Here is a 25,892-nt window from a genome sequence, read left to right on the forward strand (position 1 = left end):
GCTCATTTGAATTGTCAAGTTCAATTTCTTTAAGCTGCTATTGGAGCAGGTCAGGTCTATCCATCTGTAGGATGCCTTATTTGTCAGCATTGCATAGTACCTAGGGAGTTCAGAGATTTATGGTGAACTCCTAGGCTGTTGGAAAGAAAATATATCTTAGTTCATTCATAACTTATTGTGTTCAGTGTTACTTATTTTGTATGTTTGAGACCCCATGTTGATTAGAGCACAGTTCCCAACTGTCTCACATATGCAAGTGTCTATTAATAGAGTAATTCATGCGCTTACAATGATGATGTTCTATGTAAACGCAGTGATTTTTATCTTGCGGTCATTCTCGCTCGAGTACAAAATTGTAAACGGAAATTAAAGTGCTAACGTGGCTCTCAATGATATCTTGCCTGCTTACCTTGTCTGTTTTTGTCTCAGGCACACCGGCTGTAAATCCTGTGCGGAGCGGTATATAATTCTGAGCGCGAACGTTCTATCTGGTTGTTTATCTTTTCTGCTCTCACATTATACGTGTCGCGTGCGCATGCGCTGAATCGCGGCTCCTCGTCTATGCCGTTCTTCATACTTTCTCTGAGCACCATCTTGTAATGATAATGGTAATAGTGCTCAGAGTATGTCATAGCCATGTGTGGTTGAGTTATTACAGGTCTGTGTATACAAACTTGGTTTCTGCGCAAATTGCCATACCGTGTTGTTGATCTATGTATCTTAAGAGATGTTTGCATCAGTGATACATCTCGCAGTGGGACATGCCAGCAGTATACATAAGATGTTACACATTCTGCCGTTAGTCTATTCGATGTTCACATCCATATTATTACTTATGGTGAGACAGGCCAGGTGTGTATATGTAATGTCACATTGTGCCAAGGTGTTTATATCTATGGATGTTCCCTCATTATTCGACATGGCTCAGACGATAGATAAGTGAGGAGTGCAAGAGGGAAGGGGAGGCTACTGAGATGGTTTTGAGTTGAAGGATGACCACAAGCACCTTATGACTCTGAGTGTGTCTGAAGCATGCTTGTGATCCTTTAGTCTTCCCATTGTGTTCCTGGGGTAGTGAACAGACAAAGGGCTGTGTTAAGTATCCCTGGTAAGTTCTATTCAACTCGTGAGTTTGATAATGTTGCCACGGTTTGCCAGCTGCTCGAATCATTTAACCCCAGCTTGTTTGTTTTTAGACGGAAGATCCAGAGCTGTTCTCTTCTATATAGTAGGTTATGAAGGTTGCTGCCTCTCTTATGGATGGCGATCCTCTCTGTAATCATCCAATTGAAATCATTCAGTCCATGCTGCTTAGTTACAAAATTCTCGACCATGGGTCATGTCGTCTTCTTAGTTCTTATGCAAGATCTGTGTTCCACCATTCTCATCTTGACGGGTTGTTTGGTCATGCCTACATATTTCTTCTGGCAAGGACAGGTGATTAGGTAGATGACGTTGTTACTATTACAATTGGTGAGGCATTTTTGATTCCAAGGATAGTGCCATCCTAGATCAATAGTCACAGATCTTTTGGTTTAAGCACATGCACTACAGCCACCACATGGTGTGTGCCCCATTGGCGGTGTCTGGTTCCAGAGGGTGTTAGGCGTGAAGTCCGGTTCTTTGTACGTATGAATGAGAGCGTCCCTTAGATTACGCCTTCGTTTCATTGCGAGCCGTGGTGTTTCTAGAGTGACGTCTACAACATTGAGGATCGGCCAGAGCTTGATGATCTCTTTTTTTGATTTGTCAATGCCGAAAAACTGAATACTGCTGTGATCTTGTCATTCAGTTCGTTACGTTTACCATGGTTCTCTAAGGTGGAGTCTCGCGGGATGTTCTTTGCGTGCTTGCTTAATTAGACATTTGGGGTAGCCCCGATTGAGTAGTTTGGTTGCCAACTGATTAGATTGCCTTTCATAATCCCCAAGGGTCAAGCAGTTTCTCCTGTACCTCAAAAACTGCCCGAATGGTATGTTGTTCCTGAGATTAGCCGGATGGTAGCTATCGAAGGTTAGGAGTGAGTTCCTGTCCGTGGGTTTGTTAAATACGGTACTTGCAATCTCTTTGTTCCGTATTTCCAAGTTAAGATCCAGAAAAATTATTGAGGTGCGACTATGTGTTTCCGTAAAGTTTAAAAACCTATTCTGGTCTATTAGCCATCGCATGAACATTGCCAGTTCTTCTTTGTTGCCCTGGAATATCATTAGGACGTTGTCTATATATCTAGACCATAAGTTGATCTTGCCGATCCATGGGTTGGTCTCGTTGTAGATTTTCTTTTCCTCAAATTCAGCAATGTATAAATTGGCCAAACTTGGTGCAAACTTTGCGCCTATCGCAGTTCACGATGTTTGTTCGTAAAAGGAATCTTCCTACAGAAAATAGTTTTTGCTAAGGGCTATTTCTGCCAATTGCATGATCAATGTGATGGGTGTTCGTATAGGTGGATCTGTGTGTCTTTTCTACCACTTTCAAAGTCGCCATCTGTGATAGCCCGGTGTATAGGGATTCTATGTTCAATTTTACCAGTAAATGCAGTGTGGAGTTGAATGAGCGGTTCTGGAGTAGTTTCAAAACTGCTTTGGTGTCTTTTAAGTATGATCTAATTTTTCCCACTTCAGGTTTCAGAAAGAAGTTGATTAACTGTGACAGGGGTTCCAAAATGGAACCTATCCCTGACACGATAGGTCTTCCCGGGGGTGGTGTCTTCCCCTTATGCACCTTAGGCAGTGCAAAGAATGCTGGTTTTCTTGGTGTTTTCGTGTTCAAGAAGTCCTATTCCTTGGCACTAATAAGCTCTTTAGCAATTGCTTCCTCCAAAATTGGTTTAATGAGTGCTGTATTTCTTCAGTGGGGTCACTCCCCAGTCGTCTGTAGCTCTTCTGGTCAGTCAGGAGGTCTAGAACCATCTTGTTATATTCTCCTAAATCCATTATTACAGTCGCTCCACTTTTGTCGGCAGGTTTTTCATGATTTGTTTGTTTTCTGTTAATGATTTCAATGCCATTTTGTCTCTCTTTGAGAAGTTCTTATATCGTTCACTCGTGTTCTGTTCCAATTGCCCAAAAGTTATAGATTCCGATGTCATCCCATTGGGAGGCGGATAGTATGTTGATTTCCCTTTGAGGTTAGTTGGACATTTCTGTTCTGTGGTGCTAATGGTACCGAAGAACTGTTTTAGATGGATTTTTCTAACCCATTGTGCTAACTCGATCCATGCTTGGAAAGGGTCAGAAAGATCAGTCTAAAACAGTTCTTCGGTACCATCAGCACCACAGAAGAGAAATCGGCTGTGGGGACAAAGGATAATCCCTTTTCCAAAAGGGACTATTGGTCTTGGTTCAATTCATATTTAGAGAGGTTCATCACAAGCGTGTGATTCAAGTTGGTTGGTTCATTGCATGGTGTTTGTCCATTCTGTCCAATAGTAACTTGTCTGGTTGTTGTGTTTAGGGTGGAGGTGCTGTCCATCCCTGTCCTCGTCCTCTGCTTCGTGTGACCCTTGGTGAATGGTTTTTGCCAATGAGCTTGTGTTTGCCACTGTCCTCTGCTTTTGTTTTTGGGCTTGCCTTGTCCCTGTTGAAAAAAAGAGGGTTGTTGGTTGGCAAAGCTAACATTCTTATTTGGCGCATTATTCAATGATACATTTGAGCCTGAAATACTTGCACTGCTTCCATTTCTCCGCTGGAGAAAGTCCAATTATTAGGTCTCGGACGCGTGTTCTGGATCATATTTCTGTTATACTGGTTGAATTGTTGGCCTGATGGCTGTGAGTTATTGCTCTGATCCTCATAGTAAGTGTCAGTTATGTAGGGATATATTCTTTCCTGGGTGAAGACAGCTATATCCTTTTTTAGTTTTAGTATCTTCTTATCATGGTTGAATTCCCTAAATTCTTTCATAGATGCATCTAAGTCTTCCAAGCTTTTCTTGTATTTCGCCAGAACATAAGATGATTTGAGAGCTTCTTGTTTCTCTTCTATCTCTTTCATCATTTTTTCATCCAATTTTTGCCATACTGAAGATTAACACAAACCAATCTCTTGTACATTTGTTGGAGATCGAACTCCAGTCTTTCCTAAATTGGATCTGCTCCAGGACAATCTGTGGTTCAATGCGTATGACGAGACCCATAGGTGCTGCATGGCCCCCTCGCCCTAGATAAGCGGAGCAACCAGCGCAATCTAGGAGTAATACATAAGGGTTTACCTCAGAATGGTTGAAGAGCAAGGAAGTTTAGGACTACATTTGAAGCCATTTGTTACATTTTGTAGTAAACTGACCTGAGATTCTGTTGTGTGAAAATCTGAATGGGTAAGTCTCAAGGTATGAAACCCCTGACAGTCCAAGACGTGTGTGTGTGTTTTGCTGCAATCAGGCAGCCACAAACTCGCTCCACTGGAACAGCTTGGAGGGACAGGTCCTTCCGCTTTTACTCCTCAATTGGAAGAGGGAGAGGACTGTTGAATCGAAGAGGTCAGAGAAGATTCCCCCGTGATGGGCGGGGAAGAGGTACCATGAAAACCCAGGCAACGGCTACTTTACCCGAAGCTGCTGCATTAGCCACCTCAAAACCTCTCTGACGCCTTAATCCACAAAATCCCAGTGGGAGGCAGACTCTGACAGCATCTGCAAGAATGGCAGGGTAATTCTTCAAATGCATGGGCATTGGAAACAGTAGCCCAGGGTTACTGCCTTCCCTTTCTTAAAAGGTCTCAGGATCCTCGACCGGGGAACAACTCTTTCAAAGTTCCAGATCCTCTCCTTGTGCAGGAAATGTTGGAAGGGTGCTATAGAACCAGTACCTGCAGTGGAGAGGAACAAGGGTTGGTACTCCCCTTGCTTCCTAATCCCCAAAAAGTACAAAGGATTGAGACCCATCTTGGATTTAAGAGACTTGAACAATTTCCTCAGGAAGTTCAAGATGGTTACCCTTTCTCAGATCCTTCAGGCCCTCGAGCTTCAGGACTGGATGGTACCATTTGACCTCCAGGATGCTTACTTTCATGTGCCAATCATCATCACAAGCACAGAAGGTACCTGAGGTTCACTGTTGGCGGTTATCAGTTTTGAGTTCTGCCATTTGAGCTGACGTCCGCCACAAGGGATTTCAACAATTTGATGGTGGTGGTGTCAGCGAGTCTTCTTAGGGTGGGGGAACTCATGTCTACTCCTACTTGGACGATTAGCTGATCAAGGCACGTTCTCCTGAATCTCAGCTTCACCTGCCACTCCCTCCACAGACTGGGCTTCTCCTTCAACTTAACAAAGTCACACATTATACCATCTCAAAGGCTCTGATTCATCGGAGCAGTCCTAGATACATCCTTGGGAATGCCTTGCCACCCGAGGTGAGGACTCAAGACATTCTGCAGATGGGTAGCAAATTCCAGGGTGCCCAATGTCTTCCAGCCTTTGATATTTTGAGGTTGCTCGGCCTCACGGCATCCTGCATTTTCCTGGTGCCAGAGGCTCGCCTGAGAATGACATCTCCCCAATGGGCAGGGTGTCAGACCTTCTTCAGGTGCCAAGCAGAGTCGCAAAGGACCTTCTGTGGTAGGTCTGCGTGGAAAACATTCTGAAGGGAAAACCCTTTTGGCAACCATGGCCGGTGATAATTGTAGTGGCAGACACCTCACTCACGAGGTGGTTAGTCCAAGCCAACGATCTGACAAACAGCGGTCGTTGGTCGACATAGGAGTCCAAACTACACATTAGCCTTTTGGAACTGACGGCAATATACTAATGCTGAAGGCCTTTCTGCCCTCTTTACAGGGAAAGAACGTCCTGATAATGACGGACAACACGGTGACCATGTACTACCTCAACATGAGAGGAAGCATAGGGTCACTACCACTGTGCACATAGGCAATGCAGCTGTGGATCTGGGTGATTCAAGAAGGTATCTCCTTATAGGCAGTTCACCTAGCCAGTGAGGAGAACACGGCGGGGAAGCTCTGAGCAGGAAGAGCACGTCTTGCATGAGTGGGAACTAGCTCAGGAAGTCCTTCAAGAGATCTTCGCCCTTTGGGGAACCCCTAAAGTGGACCTGTTCACAACCACTGTCAACCAGAAGTGCAGTGCAAACTATTCTGCTCCAGGGAATTTCCCCCAAGAAGAGCTCTAGGGGACACGATTGTAGTGCAGGGAGTTTCTAATCCTGTACATGTTTCCTCCAGTCCCCGTTATTCCTCACGTGATCAGGAGGTTGAGAGCATTTGGGAAAGCCATGATCCTAATTGTTTCAGATTGGGCCAGGAGGACGTGGTGCCTGGACCTTCTGGACATATCCATCTGCCCTCCAATACATCTGCCACAAAGAGAGGACCTTCTCTCGCGAGAGGAGTGTCGGGTTCTCCATCCACAGGTCAAGACACTCAACCTTCATGCATGATTTCTGAGAGGTTCAGATATACGGATTGAGACCTCCCAGATTATGTAATGGAGTTCTTGCTTCTGGCCAGAAGGCCAGCAACAAAATCCTTATACCACTGTCGTTGGGACAAGTTCTGCAGCTGGTGCAGGGATAAGAATGTAGACCCTTTTACCTGCAGCATACCTATGGGGTTATCGTTCTTGTTACACCTGGTTGATCTGGGGCTCCAGGTTTGCACAATTAAAGGGTATCTGGCAGCGCTGTCTATTTTTAAACACTCCCTTGAAGAGGCTCTTTCTTCAAAATAACACTAGTAATACAATTTCTGAAAGGACTGACAAATGTATTCCCTCCGATCCCATTTCAAGTCACGGTTTGGGATCTCAATTTGGTTTGAAATTCCTCATAGGTGCTCCATTCAAGCCTTTTAATTCCTGCCCTGTAAGATTACTAACTGTGAAGACCATCCTTTTGGTTGCTCTTACATCAGCCCTTAGGGTGAAGGAACCTTTTTTCCAAAAATTGTGACTGACTTTCATTTAACTCAAAAAAATCATACTTCCGTCAGTTTATCCTCCACCTCGTCCTGGAAAGGAAGAGGAGAGATTAACAGGTTTTACCCTAGATGTGCACTTAGCTTCTAATTATTCAGGATGTCTAAGTTAAGACAGGATGAGCAACTTTTTGTTGGTTACACAAGCCATATGTTGGGTATGGTCGTCAGAAAACAAACCTTATCCAGTTGGATCATTTTAGGAATTTCTGAATGCTACAGATTAGCTGGAAAAAATCCTCATGAGGGCCTTCAAGCTCATTTGACCAAGGGCATGGCTACTTCCTCTGCTTTACAGAGGGGGAGGCCCAATTCAGGATATTTGTGCGGCGGCCACATGAACCTCCGTCCGCACATTCACCAAGCATTATAGTCTGGACTCTTCCTCAGGCCAGGAAGGTGGTTTTGGTAAGGCGGTGTTACAATCTGTATACACAAACCAATAAGGAACCCATACATTCTTCTTCGAAACTGAAAACTCTGACTCCCTCCTCCAAAAATACAAGCACTGCCTTTGGAGTCTATCATAAGATGAGGATTACGTGGGAGGACACAATCCATTCGAAGAACGAGTTACTTAACCGTGGTAACGTTCTTTTGATTTGATGTTCCTCCCATGTGTTCGTCATCGCCCCTCCCAACCTACCCCATAGTAGAATTTCCTTGTTATTGCAGTTTACGCTCTTTCAGGGTGAGTAACAGTCGGGCGCAAGGTAAATCAATACATATGAAAATGGAACTGAAGCCAATGGTTGTTGCCTGCGCTATATACCAGTAATGATGTTGACATTGAGATAGAGGCCCTCGAGGGACATCGAGTCGACAGGCATCGACACAAATCGCTTGTTGCTGGAAAAACTTTCCGAACCAGCTAAAGCTGGATATGGAGATAAGATGAGGAATACGTGGGAGGAACATATAATCAAAAGAACGTTACTATGGGTAAATAACTTGTTCTTCTGGGAGCACTAATTAAAACAGACTTCGGACTAGTCTAACCCTCTGAAGAGTGGGTCTAAAACATGCTGTTTCAAACACCTCGTACATAGACGGTCCTCAGGTAGCAGTCCGAAATGCGATACACCTGCTGGGAATGATGGCTTCCAGCATCTACCTAGTGCCTCACACCAGGCAGCACATGCGTTCAATGCAAGAGTGGCGAACAAAACAATGGTCACAAGCTACCGGTTAGTGGGACGATCTAGTGGTGGTTTCGTAACTTCTGGTTCAATCGCTACAGTGGTGGAACAGAGACAGTCTGCTAAAGGGACTGCCTTTCCACACACCAGCGATCAAGGCCACTCTCACGATAGACGCATCTATGACTGGGTGGGGCGCTCACTTCCTGCATCACACTGCTCACGACCTGTGGACACAGGTACTAACCAAGAAGCACATCAAGCTTCTGGAACTAATAGTGATTCTCATAGCACTTCAAGCCTTTAAGACTCAGCTATCCCACAAACCAGCCCTAGTCCTACGGACAGTACCACGGTTATGTTTTATGTAAACAAACAGGGGGGTACACATTCTCCAGGGCTGTCCAAACTAGCCCAGAACATCTGGCGGCAGCGCATGCGTTCAATGCAAGAGTGGCGAACGAAACAATGGTCACAAGCTACCGGTTAGTGGGACGATCTAGTGATGGTTTCGTAACTTCTGGTTCAATCGCTACATTGGTGGAACAGAGACAGTCTGCTAAAGGGACTGCCTTTCCACACACCAGTGATCAAGGCCACTCTCACGATAGACGCATCTATGACTGGGTGGGGCGCTCACTTCCTGCATCACACTGCTCACGACCTGTGGACACAGGTACTAACCAGGAAGCACATCAAGCTTCTGGAACTAATAGTGATTCTCATAGCACTTCAAGCCTTTAAGACTCAGCTATCCCACAAACCAGCCCTAGTCTTACGGACAGTACCACGGTTATGTTTTATGTAAACAAACAGGGGGGTACACATTCTCCAGGGCTGTCCAAACTAGCCCAGAACATCTGGCGGTGGGCACTGCATCACATTTTCCTAGTGGCACAACATGTTCCAGGGGAACTCAATTCTCTGGCAGACATACTAAACAGGAGTACAGTGCTACCCTCAGTGCACAAATGGCAACTAAACATAGACGTGCTAAAAGATGTCTTCTCAAATTGGGGGTTCCCAGAGATAGACTTTTTCGCAACCCTGGAAAACCAGAAAGGATCCATGGGGAATGCACTTCTGATTAACTGGTCTGGGAAATTTGCATACTCTCACTCCCCTATCCCCCCGACACCTCTCAACAAAATAGTCTACAAGCTACACTGGAAACGAAGGTCAAGGTTAAACTTGGTGGCCCTGGAGATCTAACTGACCCTATTGAAACAGCAAGAGAAGTCAAACAAGGGTGCCCCTTATCTTCAATTCTGTTTAGTCTGTTTATGGCAGATTTAGATGAACATCTAATTGGTGGGGACACCTATCCTCCTAAAATGGGAAGTACAAAAATAACATATCTTGCTTATGCAGATGGTCTTGCTATTTTCAACACTACATATGTAGGCCTGAAAAAGAGTGCAGAACAAATAATGAAATATGCCATAATAATTTACCTACATGTACATATAAAAAATAAAAAGATGGTGACCTTTGGATACACTAGAGCTGTAAAAAAAAGGAATGGTTTTCAGTGAAGAAGGGATAGAAAAAGTTGAAGCCTATAAATGTATGGGATATGAAATAAGAGTGAAACGTAACGAGCAACATATGTTATCTCATCGCCGTACTAAAGCAATAGCCTTAATGAGCATGTTAAAAAACTTTGTATCAAATAATCTGGTCAATAGTTTGATAGGAGTAGTAACGCTATACCGTAAAAAACTGTTGGCCATTGTCGCTTATGCAATGGAATGTATGCATTTGAATTTGGATAAGTGGGCAGATGGTTAAGAAGGATTAATATGGCATAGAATTCTGGGATTATGCATGGCTACCCCGAGACAAACAATATGTATTGAACTTGGATTAACATCATTGAATAATCAGATAAAAATGAAAAGGGGAATGATGTTTTTAAACATAATGTATGCAAACTCAGAGAACATTCTATTGTTAATAAAGAGGGAAATGTTAAATGGAAAATGTAAGAGCTTAACTGAATTCAAATTAAAAATGAAGAATATTTTAGGGAGATAGACTGGACACCTATATGGGTTGATGGCCAGGGGGCACAAAGAGTGTCTCTAAAATCCATTCCATCGCCTGGGATTGGGTACAAAACCATGAACATGTAAGTAAATTAGAATCTCTAAAAGATTACTCTAAATTTTTCATCAGATATATTCACCCTCAAAAATATATATGGCAATTCCCAGGTCCAAATTATAGAAGAACATTAATGGCAATGCAAATGAATAAGCTACCAGTATTGGCTAATACAGGTACTTGGCAAAAAATCGCCCAAATAAAGAACATATAGAATGTGTAAAAAAATCAAATGAAATTAAAACTATAAGACATGTGTTAATGGGTTGTCAGGCTATGAAAAAACACTATTTAAGATGGTATAAAGACTGGACAAAAGGTTTTAATGAAATATCTGAAGACCACTTTTGGCTAAACGAAATGGGAGGACAGCTATTGCTCTCATCGATGTATGGTGCATATTCGAGAAATACATTTTTAAGAATGAATAGGGTGTATTAAAATTCTCTATTATATCCTAGTAGAAGAAATGAATATACAAATTCTAAATGTAATTGAGAATCATTGATAAACAATATTGATATTTTTTTGTAATTGTATATTGCAATTTATTTTAAAAGACAGGAATTGAAATTGTATATTATATGTTTGTGTATACATTTGTGAAAAGTTCAATGAACTAAAACACACAAAATAACACCAGAACAAGTAACACTGATCCTGATAGCTCCAATGTGGGCCCACCAGACCTGGGTCTCACACCAGCAAATGATGTCCCTGTGTCCTCCCATGAAACTACCCTGCATGGATAACCTGCTGACCTAGGATCAGGGTTCAATGCTGCACCCATGCCCTCAGAAGTTGAACTTAGCAGCTTGGCTCCTTCCCGTAGTTAAAGCTTTCATGGAGGGTGTCAAAAAGCGGTACCCTCCCATCTCTATTCCTACTCCCGGCTGGGACCTCAATGTCATACTCCAAAGGCTTATGGGGGGTCCCCTTCGTACCTATGCAAAAGGCCAGCCTTAAACATCAGCCTTTCATGGCGGCCTTCCTCATAGCCGTTACCTCTATAAGAAGGGCTAGTGAGCTACAAGCTCTGTCATTACAAGACCCTTTGTAGTTATACACAAATATAAGGTGGTGCTACGCACACATTCTCGCTTCTCACCCAAATTCATATAAAAATTCTATGTCAATCAAACTATAGAGCTTCCTGTGTTTTTCCAGAACCCAACAAACGCAGCAGAAAGAAGTCTACATACACTAACTAACTAAAATACTTTTTATATAGCGCACTCGCCCGAAGGACTCAGGGCGCTCTGGATGCACGCAGAGCTGTCACATTCTACCTTCAAAAACAAAGACGATCAGGAAAACAGATTGTTTCTATGTATCTGTAGCTGCTGGAAGAGAAGGCGAGCCCATCTCTAAAGCTGCGATTTTTAAATGGATTGTCAACTGCATCCAACTCTGTTACTCTCTTGCCAAGAGAACATTGCTCTTTAAGGCCAGAGCACACGCAATTTGAGGCACTGGGGCAACTTTAGCCTTCATAGCAAACTTGCCTCTAGATGCCATTTGCAAGGCTGCCACTAGGAGTTCAGTACACCCATTCACCCAACAGTACTGTCTGGACACACATTCTAGGGGTGATACACAGGGTGGGACAAGCAGTGCTGAAACATCTGTTTGCAGTGCTACCTTCTAATAACCAACCTCCTTCTACTAGTACTGCTCGCTAATATATGCAAAGCATGTGATTCTAAGCCGAACCACAAGCCTCAGAAGAGATACATTAGTCAACATAATCATATTTCTAATGCTTGCGTCTGCTTAGATTCACATGCACCCGCCCTTCCTCCCCTCCTACCTCCCCTCTTGGAGTAGAAGGTGCTTGGGAAAGAAGCATAGATCTGTCACACCTCATGGTCTCTACCTACACTTCACGCTTACAATTTACACTCCCTCTAGTCAGAAACTAATAATTTGAGGGACCTCGACGTGTGAGGGATCATTGATAGAGGGTACATCACACTAGGGATAGTATTACAGTCGCGCCCTGTCGATGTCCATGTTAGAACATTTGAACTTCGAAAACTTCATGTGCAATACTCTGCAACTTCCACTAGATGTTGGTATGTGAATCTAAGCAGATACAATCATCAGATACAAGCATCAGAAATAAGATTACTTTGATATATATTATTTAAGTGTATCTTGCAGCCACCAATTGCCACTTTTTGTCATGTGCAGGGTAGAGGGCTGTGGATATCGACTGAACTGATATTTGTTTCTGAGCATATGATTTCCCAATCAAGTCGCAAAAGAATTGCAAAAGGATGCACATCGCAGCTTCACAGTACCTGACTAATAATATTGTTACTTGAGCATTTGATAACACTTCATGGTAAAGGTTTAAGTACCTAGCTTTTGGTGCTTTGAAGAAGCTTGCTTATGATGGAGCACTTTATTAAACCCTAATAAATAAATAGATGGTAGTAGTTGGTATATGATAGCACTACCTGTCATATGTTGGGATTATCTCAACAAATGATGTCAGTACATGGGCATAGGATGGCAATATCTGGTGTGCTGTGTAAATCCCAATAGCATAACATAACCCAAAACTGTTGAGTTTGTCAATGCTTGCTTTTACTTCCATTCTTTTCACTTCCATTTTAAGAATACCCCTACTACTCCTCCGTACAGAAAAGATTATTTGTGAGTTCTCTCCCTTTTGGTTCCTTTTATTGTATCAGCCATGTACCACAACGAGAATGAAATATCACGTTCATGCTGCACAGCATGTCAACGTATGCTTTTCGTGTTCAATATGCAAACCCCCCTTCACATGGTTTGTTATGTTGCAACACTTATTTAAATGAAATAGGATGCAGTTAGTCATGGGCTTTGCAATCACTATTTAGCCAACCTTTGCATTTTGTTGAAATACAGAGATTATTATCGTTGGGTGTAGTGTCTCTGCAACGCACCATTTCATGTGCCTCCATTCAGCAACATTCAGGTGTGTGTGGCCAATGCCTCCACATCCCTGTTATAGCATGTAGAGTCATCTGATCCCTCTCACTCTAGTAATGTTGTGAGCTTGAGGGTATTGCAGATTCCTTGGGACTCACGTTTCACGATGAGCGAACGCCAATGTTGTGTTTTAGTCATGCCTGCACAGGCCAGGAGGAATCGTCATAAATCTTGAGTAGGTGTGAAGCTTATGCTTTACCTGCCAGCCTCTGCAATTGACATCCAACTCCTCTCTGCTTTTTCATTCTTTTTAATAACTTCTGTCTTTCCTAGACTTTCAAGGAATATGTAGTTTGATATTCAGTGCAATGCTTGAAAGGAGAAGCCTTCTTTGCATGAATGTTCGGAACAGCTATTTATTACCAACCATCTGTTTATGGTTAGACCTAATTGTAAGAAGAAGCTTGTTAGAGTTAAGCTTGCAATGGCTATGAGATCAAAGCTTACAATACTTCTGAGACTTCAACTTCCAATGCCCATGAGACCTAAGCTTGTGATGCCCGTGCAACCTATGCCTGAAAAGCTTAAGAGAGCTAAGCTTGTGATGCCCGTGCAACCTATGCCTGAAAAGCTTAAGAGAACTAAGCTTGTGATGCCCGTGCAACCTATGCCTGAAAAGCTTAAGAGAGCTAAGCTTTTGGTGCTTGTGAGACGTAGGCTTGAGATGCCCATGAGAGATCTATGCTTGCAGTGCGTGCAAGAGCTAAGCTTACGAATGCCAATAAGACCTAAGCTTGGGATGCTTGTTAGACTTTAGCTTGCACTTCCAATGAAACCCAAGCTTTCCATACTTATGAGACTTAAGCTTGCAATGCCTGTGAGAATTAAGCTTGCAAATCCCATGAGATCTCAGCGTGCAATGCTTGCGAGACGTTAGTTTATGACTGCCAATCAGACATACGCTTGTGATGCTTGTGAGCCAGAAGCTTGCGATGCCCATGAGATTTAAGATTTTGATGCCCCTGCGGCGTAACCTTGAGATGTTTGAGTATTTTTTATTGGGACTTGGATGGTTTATCACCTACTGCGGCTTATATGCCACATGAAAAGCACATTACCCTGCTGGTGAGTCTCAATGAAATCCTGTAACAGAATTGATGATCCAGAACTATAGCCTTGGGATGGAGTTTGCAGCAGTTGATGTGTTTCCAAGATGGCAAATTTAATGTCTGCTCTGAAGCGTGTTTTTCTGAATTCTGTTTAATATATTTTTGGGCTAGTGCTGTTTGCAATCCTAGCCCCAGTCCTCCCAGTGACTGCTAGATTTGCTGATATAAGTCTTTGGGGCTTGCTCTTCAAGCGAGCAACTCGCTGAACACAGCCTCTGCAAGGAGGAGTTGTCCTTTTGATATTTCATGATGGTGGACCGCATGTGGTCGGTGTGAGGAATCAGTCACTTTTTTGTTCAAACCAAACCTGTTTTTTAAGGTTAAATAATACACATTTTGTAATAGTTCATTGCATGAACTATGATACAAATCTAGGATTGTAAATTTGTTTAAAAATCCACTTAAAAAAATGTATCGGTTCCTTGGCCCAGCCCCCTCATCCCTCCGTGAGTCCTCTGATTACATTGCTGGAGAAATTATAGAGGAGAAACAGACCTTCAACATCCCTGGAGAACAGTGCCAGGGTGTGGTCAATCCCTCACTGCCAACTAACATGGCTGATAGGCAGTTGTCATTGCTAGGAGAAGTTGACACTTTTTCCTCTTCAAGACTTTAGCAAATGGAAGAACGTGGAGGTGAGGGCATGAGGCCTTGTTTAAAGTTTAGCGACTGCACACAGCAGCAGTAATTGCTTTGGCCCATACTTGCTGCTTGTGGAGTAATAAACAGTGTGCGCTAATCTGGCCAAGAATTCTTGTTCTGTCCACCAGATTAAACAAGTAGGGCACCATATTATACTCTTTGAAACACAATTTACTTGTTGTATACGTGCCTTACAAATACACAATAAAAAAAATATACATTTTAAAAATAATTGTCTCTTGTTCTATCTTCCAGATTAAACCAGTAGAACACCATATCTGTCTCTTGTTCTGTAATAATCACTAAAATAGTGCAAACGCATTTTGATCCATTGTTGTGCTGTGCAACATGTTATGGAATACAACCAAATAGGTACTGGAGTTAATATGTTGTAACGTTTATATTTCTAACTGAAATACGTTTCTTCCCTCCATTTAGGCTAACTTTCGATATGCCTTCTTATTCGCGTGGCTTACTTCTCGTTTATGTATTCATTTATGAAAAGGAAACCTCGTAAAAATTGCAATAACTACTATACAACAATCTGAATGTTAATTTCCTCATTAAACGGTAGACTGCTAGCCAGGACCTCACAAGTAGCCTGCCATAATGTACTGCATTCAAATTGTATTGTAATAATAACGGACTCAATTTCCTACACAGACCCACTCTTGCCTCCCCACCCTGTATGGTCTATTGTACTGCTATGTTTCACATTGAGAGGCATGATCACAGTTGCATCATGGTTTTGGAAAGGGGTAGAATGATATGTTTTGGGTTTGTGGGCAGGATATCTTAGGCCTCATTATGAAATAGATATTTGCAGAGCACCCAACAGGAAGCGCGACTACTGCTGGGCAGTCCATACAGCCATCTAAATAATCACTGTGGCATCGGGTGGTGGCTCACACCGGTGGGGAGGCTATTCTCAGTACTACTGGAGAGACCTGAGAAGGTGGGCTACATTAGCATGGGGGCGTGCCTTCTGCCAATCTGGCCCAACCCCGCTTCTTTGCCGATTGGTATCATGGAGCTGGTGGTGCATGTAGGAAATCGACTGTTTCTAAATTGGATTGGTTTTGCCAGGGGGTCTTCTGGATATCCCTGAGATTGGTGGGATGGTTTCCCCCCTACCTCCTACTCAGAAGGTGATGTGGTAGGTCAGAAGGAGGAGACAGACCAATGGATGTCATTGTCAACGAGATTTATTGTGCAATAATAAAGAAAACACCTAACTTTCCTTAACCTACAGATTTTTCTACCTAACATAACTAAACTAGGGTGCTCGTTGTCAGTAGTGAAGTTCCTAACTAAAAGTCTGCCCTGTGTCCCAAAACTAACCTAGCCTCACTATTAAGTAAGAGAAAAGACCAGGAGAATGACTCCCTTCTCCTGGGTTGCTTTTTCAGCACAGTCCTCACCATTTTCACAGTTCCCCTTAATAGGAAAGCTTAACGTACCCCCTTGCCACTTCTTGAAGTATGTCTTCTAGTTCTGAAAGAGGCTCTTCCAGACCTTTATATTCACGTTCCTTTTCCTCCTCTGCGTTATCTCTGAATAATTCTCTCTCCTTGCTATATTTTTCTTTTTACTAAACCATGCAGGTTGAGTTCTTGTTAAACCTTCACTCCTCTTATCAGTCTTTGTAGGCTTCTCACTCTTCTCAAGTCTGCACTTCACTGGGACAGGTATGATTAGTCCTGCTGTAATTCTCACTCTTCTTACAGGTTTGCCACTCACTGTACGAGTATGATTAGTCCCACTCTGTTTATAGGTTTGCCACTCACTGGGACGAGTAGGATTACTCTTGTTGCGATTCTCACTCTTGCTATAAAGTTCACACTCACTGGGGCAAGCATCATTACTCTTGCTGCGATTTTCCTTCCTCTTATATGTTTCCCACTCACTGGAACGAGTATAATTATTCCACTCTTTATGTTCAGTTTCACAACATTTGTAGAATTTTCTCACGCCTGTTTTCCCGGGTCTCTCCCTCTCCCCTTTACCTCTAATGTAATGGGGCTGCATCACCAGTTCAGTGTTCTTCCTGGCTTGGGTTTCACTGTTCTTCCAGATGGCTTTTTTGCTTCCTTTCCGATTTCTCTGGACACACGCTTCAGTCCCTGAACGCGGTATTAGCTCCGTCAGGGTTCTTCTTTCTCTCTCTCTGTTGGCCACCACCTCTCGTACTTGGTTCCCTCCTGGGTAAAGCTTCATGCTGTCAGACCTGTTGTGGTCTGCAGTCGTCATGCTTTATCCACATCATGTCGAAGTTGGGACTCTCTGTCAGCCTCTCACCATAGTCCTTCCTTTATGTTGGACTTGTGTTCTTTATAACTCTGTATGGTTTCTTCGTCTCAGTGGTTGACAGACAGTCATTCTTTATTACTCCTGCGTTCTTACTCTTCACAGTACCAAACTAATTTCCGTGTTCTCCTTCTGATCTACCACATCACCTTCTGAATAGGAGGTAGGGGGAAGACCCCCTTAATAATCCTTCCAATTTAGAAATTGCATGTGTATGAGGAGTCTTGGTGTCTGTCACTTGATAGAACTGTATTGGGTGCTTGAGGACTATACAAAGTGAGTTCCTTATGGAGTTATTATGCCCAAGAGGGGAGTCTCTCCCTGTGAGGTCTTGCTTACCGCCACCACTAGGGAGAATGTTGCATAGTGGGCTCACCTCCCTAGCCTCACATTAAGGGGCTCCAATACTGGGGAAAGTGACTGAATCCCTCAATTTGCCACAGTGAGCAGAAAGACTACCTCCCTAACTGAGGGCTCCAGACGTCCCACTTCTTCCCACTGGAGGCATTTATTCTCAGCAGTCTCATAGACCAATGAGTGGAATGTCTGGGTGGATGGGAAAACAGGCTGCTCATCCCTTTCTCCTGCCGATTTGGGCGGACTAGGATTCCTTCATGCAATTCGGCCATGCTTTTCTTCTTTGCAGAAAGAATCACTGCCACTTCGGTCGGCATTAAGTGTATTGTAACGAGGGTCCATGTATGCAAAGTTTTAAAGTCCCCAACTCTAAAAATAATCATAACATGGCAGTTAGCTTTGGAGTTGGTTGACCATGGAAATTCCCTCAGGCTTCATCCTGGTGAAAAATCCTACCCGTGCCTGGTTACCGAGTAGTGTTTCAGAATCCTTTCTGCACTTGTAACCGAGCGGTTCTCTTAATAGCTACATTGCCACCACCACTTCCGATAGACATTAACATCCATTCCTCCCTCTTGGAACTGGTTAAGTTAGCAACTGTACATAACCAAAAGGAGATTCCAAAAAAACAATTGTCAAAAAAAGGTCTACATTGTAAAATCAACACATTTTCTAAGGGAACTGATCTGGTACGCACCAAGCCTGTCCTGCCTACAAATAAAGGGTGTTTGTACACCGTAGAATTACATCCTTAGACCTTCTTAGAAGTGTTTCAGGCATGTCAGCAGCTCCTTGGAACGTGGGCTGACATTCAAAATATCTTAACTGAAAATCACGGGTTTTCTCCTAAAATATATAGATTTAGCATTTTTCACCATGCAACCAGCATGCTTTCTTTTTTTTTTTTTTACAACATTTCAAGTATTTTTTGTAATCTGTTAAGTCTGTTAAGGAAAAATATGTATTGTGTTGCGCGTTATTGAATGCATAACCAGCCCCTGCTCTCTGCGATTTCTCTATCTTCACCCTCACACTGTTCTCATCCAAAACACATTGGATTCGGCACAGAGAGGAGTCAACCCAACACACTGAGCAGTGGGAAGAATAGGACATCTTCAGCACAATCATACTCCACCCACACAGACATTCAGGAACATTATCCTTGAAGAAATTAGAGCAGAATTTGTTACGAAAAAACAACTTACACTTTGCAGCTCCTTGACTCCTCAAGTAAAGGCACGGATTATAGCTTCGTTCGTTCAGAGCAACCTAACCGGAAAACATCTCCACAAAGCGATTGTCCAATCTCTCTACAGAGAGATTTTCAACCGGCCCGCTTTACCCTGTTAACCCTCTGACCTCCTCCATCAACACCACCTCTATCAAGTATTAGACCCCGAAGCTCTCCATCTAGAACACCCTCCTTATCAGATGTGTTGCCATTGACATCTCTACCTCCGAACAGATCAAGTGACCTGGCCTTGACATATGTGTACCTTTCCCCAACCCAAAAAAGTAAATCCAATCAATGCCAAATCCAAATGTTTTGACTTCTCTACAAGCAGACATGCCCCCTACCAATTCAGATACTTTTTTATAATGCATGTAAGAATTACAAAAAGGCAATGACAAATATAAGAAAACGTCCACCTCTTCTCCTCGCTCATCACCAAAAACACATTGCGTCAAGAGACATTTCTCTAACCAACCTTCGAGTCACACATTTTTGTATTGCAATTTTCTACAAATGATTCCAATCAAATAAATAGCATATTGCTGCAGGTCTTCATGTTTTCGTTACACACCGGATCCATAAATAACATGCAGTCTTTACATTTTCAATTTACAAGAAAAATACACAAATGTGCGCATCAAAGTACTTTCATTGTTGCTGACACGTCATGTGGATGAAGTCACACTTAGGTAACGGGTTTTATTACAAGGGAAGCTGCTTGAAACCTGCAATTACCTCATTACTTTCAGACAGGAGCTTTTGCTGTCAGAAAAGGTTGTTTTAAATCAACAGATCCACATATAGATCAGCTGATTGCCGGCAAGTAGCCCATTACCTTTTCGCAATTAGATACGAGAATGTGCTTCTAGTGGCGTGTGTACCTATCTTTCAGAAAAGGCCTACACATGTTCCAAGCCCACACATACTTTCTCTCCATAGTTTTTACTGATATAGGTGGCTATCAACACCACAATATGCCAAAATCTTAAACTGCTTCTACTAAAAAGGAATGATGATAATCTCCAAGCGCTGCTGAGCACTAACACAAAAACTCTGCCGGACGTTGTCATGTTGACGTTTCCAGGACGACGGGGCCGGGAGGGACAGGGAGCAGGAAGGAACGGGAAATGATGTGGGAGGGCGGGGACAAGGCAGTTCTTGTTGTGAATTGAATGAAGTTACACGTATGGTGCAGGGCTTCGCGTCCACCTATTTCTTGCTGCGCAACGCGCCCAGGTCCTCGAGCGAGGACCCTACAATGGCGACGAGGATGGGATGCAGGGCAGCGCGCCTCTCGTGGTGAGAGCGACGCGATCTGCCCCGCAAACTCACGAAGAAGGGCAGAGCGCTCGAAGGCACAACACACCCGCAGCAAAACCCCGATGCGTGGCCTCAGGCCGAGACGAGAAGAACGCACGGAGGAGCAGGGAGCCCCGCCCGCACACTACGCCTCGCCCGGGCCGTCGCGGTGAGCATACTGCGACAGAGACCACATGCAGAAGAGCCGGGAGCCTTGCCCGCACTGGGGAGGCCAGCACGAGGTACGGCTCACCGGCAGGGCACGTGTTTTCACAGAAGAAAGCACTGATGCCGCTCCGGACCCACTGAGGGAGGAGATCTGGGCATCAGCAACACGTGGTGAGGGAACAGTGATCCCACATGGCACCCCAGGCCCATAAAGGACAAGGAAAAGGGGCAGCACAAAACGCTGTGCATGCACACCAGGAAATGGCATAGGCAGGTGCCCAGGACACACGATCACAGCAGGTGGTGCTGTAAACACCCTGTGAAGAGGAGGACAAGCTGATGGTGCTCGTGCCCTACCAGGCGGCCAGCCAACACCAGTGAGGGAGGATACCACTGGCAATTCAAATCCCGGAAGCAGACACACGTCCAACAGAATGTCAGGTCAAAACGATGGACAAGGAGCACAAGCTCAGGGGAATTTGATCTCTAAATGGGAGCCACAGGACCAGTTGCCGCCGCAAGGCAAGTGTGCCTCCTGAAACTGGCTGTAGGCTCTGCCACCCGCGACATCATTGATGAGATGCCCCAGGATTCCATAGATTCAATACAAGATCTCAAAGACGTGCTGGCAGCCTATTTTGCACCGCACACTAACGTTGACTACGAGAGGCACCTGTTTCACAGCACGAAACAGGCAAAAGGGGGACCATGGATGCCTATGTGATGCGATTACGCACTAAGCTAAAACACTGCGATTTCGCAAACTATTTGAACACTGAGGCCCTCAGGTCACAAATTATATCTGGGTGCGGGTCTCAAGGGTTCCGCAGGAAACTGCTCCAGAAATCCTGCACACTTGAAGAAATCCTAGCGCTGGCCAGGGTTGAAAGCGCAATTGACTCTCAAGTAGAAAGCTTCGGAAACGCCACTGCCGGGGAGAACCTCAAAAGACTGCAGCTAGAAAAGAAATCATAAGAACTTTTCTGTTACAAGTTCGGATTTGAATATCCACATGAAGGACCATGCCCCACCCTCGGACAACGCTGCACGTCTTGCGGAGAAGAAGGACACTTCAAGGCAGTGTATTGGCTATTCTGAGACAGAGGGAGAGAGCGACCCAAAGACAACACATCTCGCACCAGAAGTCGATACAGGGGGGCCTTCCAACACCAATCCAGCCCCAAGCACCTCCAACACCCAGCATCATCCTCCGGGTGACCAAAAGGACAGAGACTCTGGAGCAGACCGGCAGAGAAGGAGAGAGAGAAGGAGGTTTGTGAAGCGCGCGCAACCTCAACGGAGATCAAGACGACACGTACGCTATTTGGTAGAACAATCCCCTATCGAGTCAGATCCCAGCTCATCGGGGAGCGGCCAGAAAAAGAAGGCATACGTCTACGCCCTGGGCAATCCCACGCGACTGCTCACAGCCCGACACTCATCATTAAACTACAAGAATGACCAACGGAGTTCCTCATAGACACCGGCGCCACCGTCAATGTGGTGAGTGAAAAGGTATACTCTGAACTAACCCAGAAACCCAAACTCCAGCCGGCGACGGTCGACATATACGCTTATGGAGACAAGACCCCGTTAAAATGCTTGGGACAATTCAGTGGGCTCTGCCGCTACAAAGGGACGGAAATTAGGGTTCCAATACACGTTCTGGCCACAGAGACAGACAGTGGCTGTGTTCTGAGCTTCAAAGCGGACGCTGACATGGGCCTAATACACATCCTCTACAATATAAAGGTCCACAAGTACATAGACCCGGCGGAAATGATAAATAACTTGTACCCCAAGATATTCAAAGGAATCGGAAGACTCAGGAAAAGGCAAATCAAACTTCATGTAGACAACTCCATACGCCCTGTAGCCCAGCCATACCGCGGAATCCCCATCAACATTCAAAAGAAGGTGGAGGATGAGCTCAGAAAATTGCTGGAACAGGACATCATCGAGAAGGCCACTGGACCCACCACATGGGTGTCTCCAATTGTCTCAGTCCCAAAGAAGGGATCGGAAGCCATTAGACTATGCATTGATATGCGGCACCCGAACCAAACCACTAAACGAGAGAGATACCCGGCGCTCCGATTCACTGATATGATTCATCTATTTAATGGGGCGAAAGTCTTCTCCAAACTGGACTTACAAATGGGATACCACCAGTTGGTATTACATCCTGAGAGCCGCAAGATAACTACTTTTGTCACCCACGTCGGCCTCTTCAGGTATAAAAGACTAAGTTTCGGGGTGTCCTCGGCAGCAGAGACAATCCAAGCAGAAGTCCATAACATAATCAAACACATCCCAAACTGCCTCAACTATTCAGATGACATTTTAGTCTTCGAAACCGATGTGAACAAACACGACGAGACTTTCATGAAAGTTTGCAAGGCCCTACATGATGCCAATCTCACGCTAAATAAGGACAAATGCGAGTTTCGGAAGAACACCCTGAAATTCTTTGGCCATGTCTTTTCGGAATCAGGGATGACCCCAGACCCAGCCAAAGTGTCAGCCCAGAACGACACCTCAGCCCCAACCAACGTGTCCGAGCTTTGGTCGTTTCTGGGCCTCGCCAGTTACTGCAGCAGGTATATTCGTGACTTTGCCTCAGTCAGCGAGCCGTTAAGGAAACTCATCCACCAGGATGAAAAGTTTGAGTGGTCCAGCGACTGCCAAAATGCCTTTGAGACAATAAGGGAGGGAGTCGCAAAGGCAGAAAACATGTCATATTACGACCCCAACAGGAGGACGGAATTGACAGTTGACGCCAGCCCCGTAGGGGCTCCATCCATCCAGACTCCATCCTTGCACAATTCGACCCACGAGACCCCTCGCAGAAAAACATAGTGGCCAATGCCAGCGGCAGCCTGTCAACCACCTAACAGGCATACTCCCAAGCAGAGAAGGAGTGGCTATCCGTCGTATGGGCATGCAAGCATTTCCATCTGTTTCTGTACGGGAAACCATTTCAAGTCGTCACGGACCATCAAGCTCTGCTATTTCTATATGGCAACCCACAAGCCAAAATGCCTCCGCGGATCACCCGATGGGGGCTAAGACTTCAAGACTACGCATTTGACATCATTCACAGGCCAGGGAAAGGCGAGAACCCAGCCGACTTCCTATCGAGAAGACCAAGGGGAGAAAGCACACTAGAACCATCAGTGGCTGACCGATACTTAAGATACCTAGTCCATCAGACCACACCAGAGGGTGTCAACTTTCGCTCTCTGCTGCGGTCACCAGGATCCATAAGCCTGTGCAGAACTTAGGCAAAGCCTATTCGCGATAGTCTGGATAGATTCAGCAGCACGTTTTGCGAAAGATGGCAAGATGACTGAGGGAGATGGGCGGCTAGGTATCGGGTAGAAGCACCAGAGACTCACAACGATGATCCTTAATATTGCACCCGTCACATTTGTGCACATTACATAAGACAAGACCACGTGCATTCTTCTACGTGTGGTAAGGATTGGATCCCAAACTCTAAGGCACACGCCTTCCCAAAATTTCTTCCAGTGTTGGGATTGCTCAGCACTGAAGTGGGCTTCAAGGATCCATCATTCCAAGGAGCATCGTCTTCGTTTGGTATTTCCGTCTTCCTAAGATTTATAACATATGCTCTAAAAAATAAAATAGGAGCCCAGGGGGAGCCTCTCGTATTCTAATCTCAGATTCTTTTTAAGTTTCCACCGCCCAGTGCAATGTTTAGATGCTCACACGAGACTCCACTTCAGGGCTCATTTTGCTGGTGTAAGCATGTTCTCTGTTAAGTGCTTTGAAATAAAAGGATGCTCTTTTCAGTTACGATCCGAAGAAATGCAGGAAATAGTTGTCAAAAGGAATGTGTCCTCCCTTCCCTGCCCGAACAGCACAGTTGTGGCTCAATCTGTTTAGAAAAGCTCTGTCAACAACTTCCTGTAAACAGTTCCATTTTTTTTTTAAATGTGCTTTCTCCGCTGCAGACTTTCAGCTCGAGGGCTGGTGCTTCCATTTTAGGACAGTCTGGCATGAAACCAAATAAAAAAAACAGAAAGCCTTCCTCAAGGTTATCTTTAGAATTTGCAAAACTGCATGGCCCCACTCGTGAAAGCGTTTCAGCCGAGCAATATAATTTTGCTTCAATTAACCAACTTTTAATATCATTGTAACTATTAAATACATGTTTCTTAATTACTAAACCATCCGGATAGCCCATGATGACTCTGGTATTTCCATATTAAAGAGATACAGTGCTTCGACAAACCAAGCATTCAGGACAGGTAAACGCAGACATCCAATGACAGCAACAATTCTGGGTCAGTTTAGGCAATCACCCACTGACCCGGTTCCATAAAAGAAGGTGGAATATGCCAGTCAGAGGAGGAGATTGTAAGGAAGCAGACGTGCTTTCACTCACTCCCTAGATACACAAAAAAACACTGTCTGGGAAGAGGTAGTACATTTTCCAAAGTTACTTCTCCTCTCTTCTACCCTGCTTCCCCAACCATTTCAGCTCCCTAACCGATGGGTGTGTCCCATTTGGGCACCAGTCAAATTGCTTTCCAGCTAGGTTCCTGCTTTATAAAGCCCATATTGTGCTGACCCGATATCCAGCAGAAGGCAGAACCATGAGTAAGCCCAGGAGGGACTGCCCAGGAAAACATTTGCTGTATACTTGTTTCTAGAATAGGAATGGACTTTCAAATTTAGGTTTATGAACACTTTTGTTGGCCATATTTGGAGAACTGTTTTGTTGGTGATTAGGTTTAGCCTGAATGCTAAAGGACTTATAAAGAATGTTTGAACCTCCTGCTGGCCACCAACCTTTGAACTTTTTTTTTGATTATGGAATCCCTAGAGGGACAGATATTTATAACAATGCGTTCTTTGATGTTGCACAATTCTACCACACCCCGAGGTACAGGGACAATGCACAAATCCTAAATTTATATGTTCCCATCCTTGACACTACTTTATTAGGTACATCCTCATTCTTCCTAGAACAATCCCCGAGTACCTATAGGCATTCATCAACCCGAGACCTGATCTTGTGAATTCTAATAAAACATTATTGAACAAATGTTGTGTGCACTGAGTCATTTCTTAAAATCCCTACATCGTACACTTGCAGTACCCTAAGCCTTACTTGGTACAGTGGAACGACCTTTGCTTTTTTTCATTATGAATATTTGTGAAGAAAAGAGGAAATGCTTCAGTCCAATTATTTATTTAAAAAGACAGCAGTAATCCAGACATCACGGGTGTGCTTCTAATGAACAATAAACCACTGCAAGCATTGTGTCGTTTTTAATTGCAGGTGAAAGATATCACTAAAGGAAAGTCTCAGAGTGTGGACTTGCAGCCTCCATCCAATCATGGAAATATGTTGTGTGTCACCAGGTGGAGCAATCGTGATACTCTATGGTTTCTGCCATGTTCTCAAGCCTCCATAGCTCGAACCCTAGTGGAAGCAGAGATTGGGCCTCATTACGACCCTGGCGGTAAGGGGTTTATGCCAGCGTTAGCTGCGCCGACCCCTTACCGCCAATTACGAGGTCCCTTAGCGCCATGGAGGTTTTAACACCCGCTTTTCGTGGGTGTTAAAATCCATGGCGCTAAGGGACCA

At 44.3% G+C, this 25,892-nt stretch overlaps 1 protein-coding gene across 5 annotated transcripts in view; it reads left to right on the forward strand.

Moving 5' to 3' along the window:
* DENND2B (DENN domain containing 2B) overlaps positions 1-25,892 on the forward strand; it is a 1,727,973-nt gene that overhangs the window by 758,614 nt on the left and 943,467 nt on the right. The window lies entirely within an intron of this gene.

This window comes from Ambystoma mexicanum, chromosome 11 (genome assembly GCF_040938575.1).
Source record: "Ambystoma mexicanum isolate Mex_15411 chromosome 11, UKY_AmexF1_1, whole genome shotgun sequence".
Taxonomy (NCBI): Eukaryota; Metazoa; Chordata; class Amphibia; order Caudata; family Ambystomatidae; genus Ambystoma; species Ambystoma mexicanum.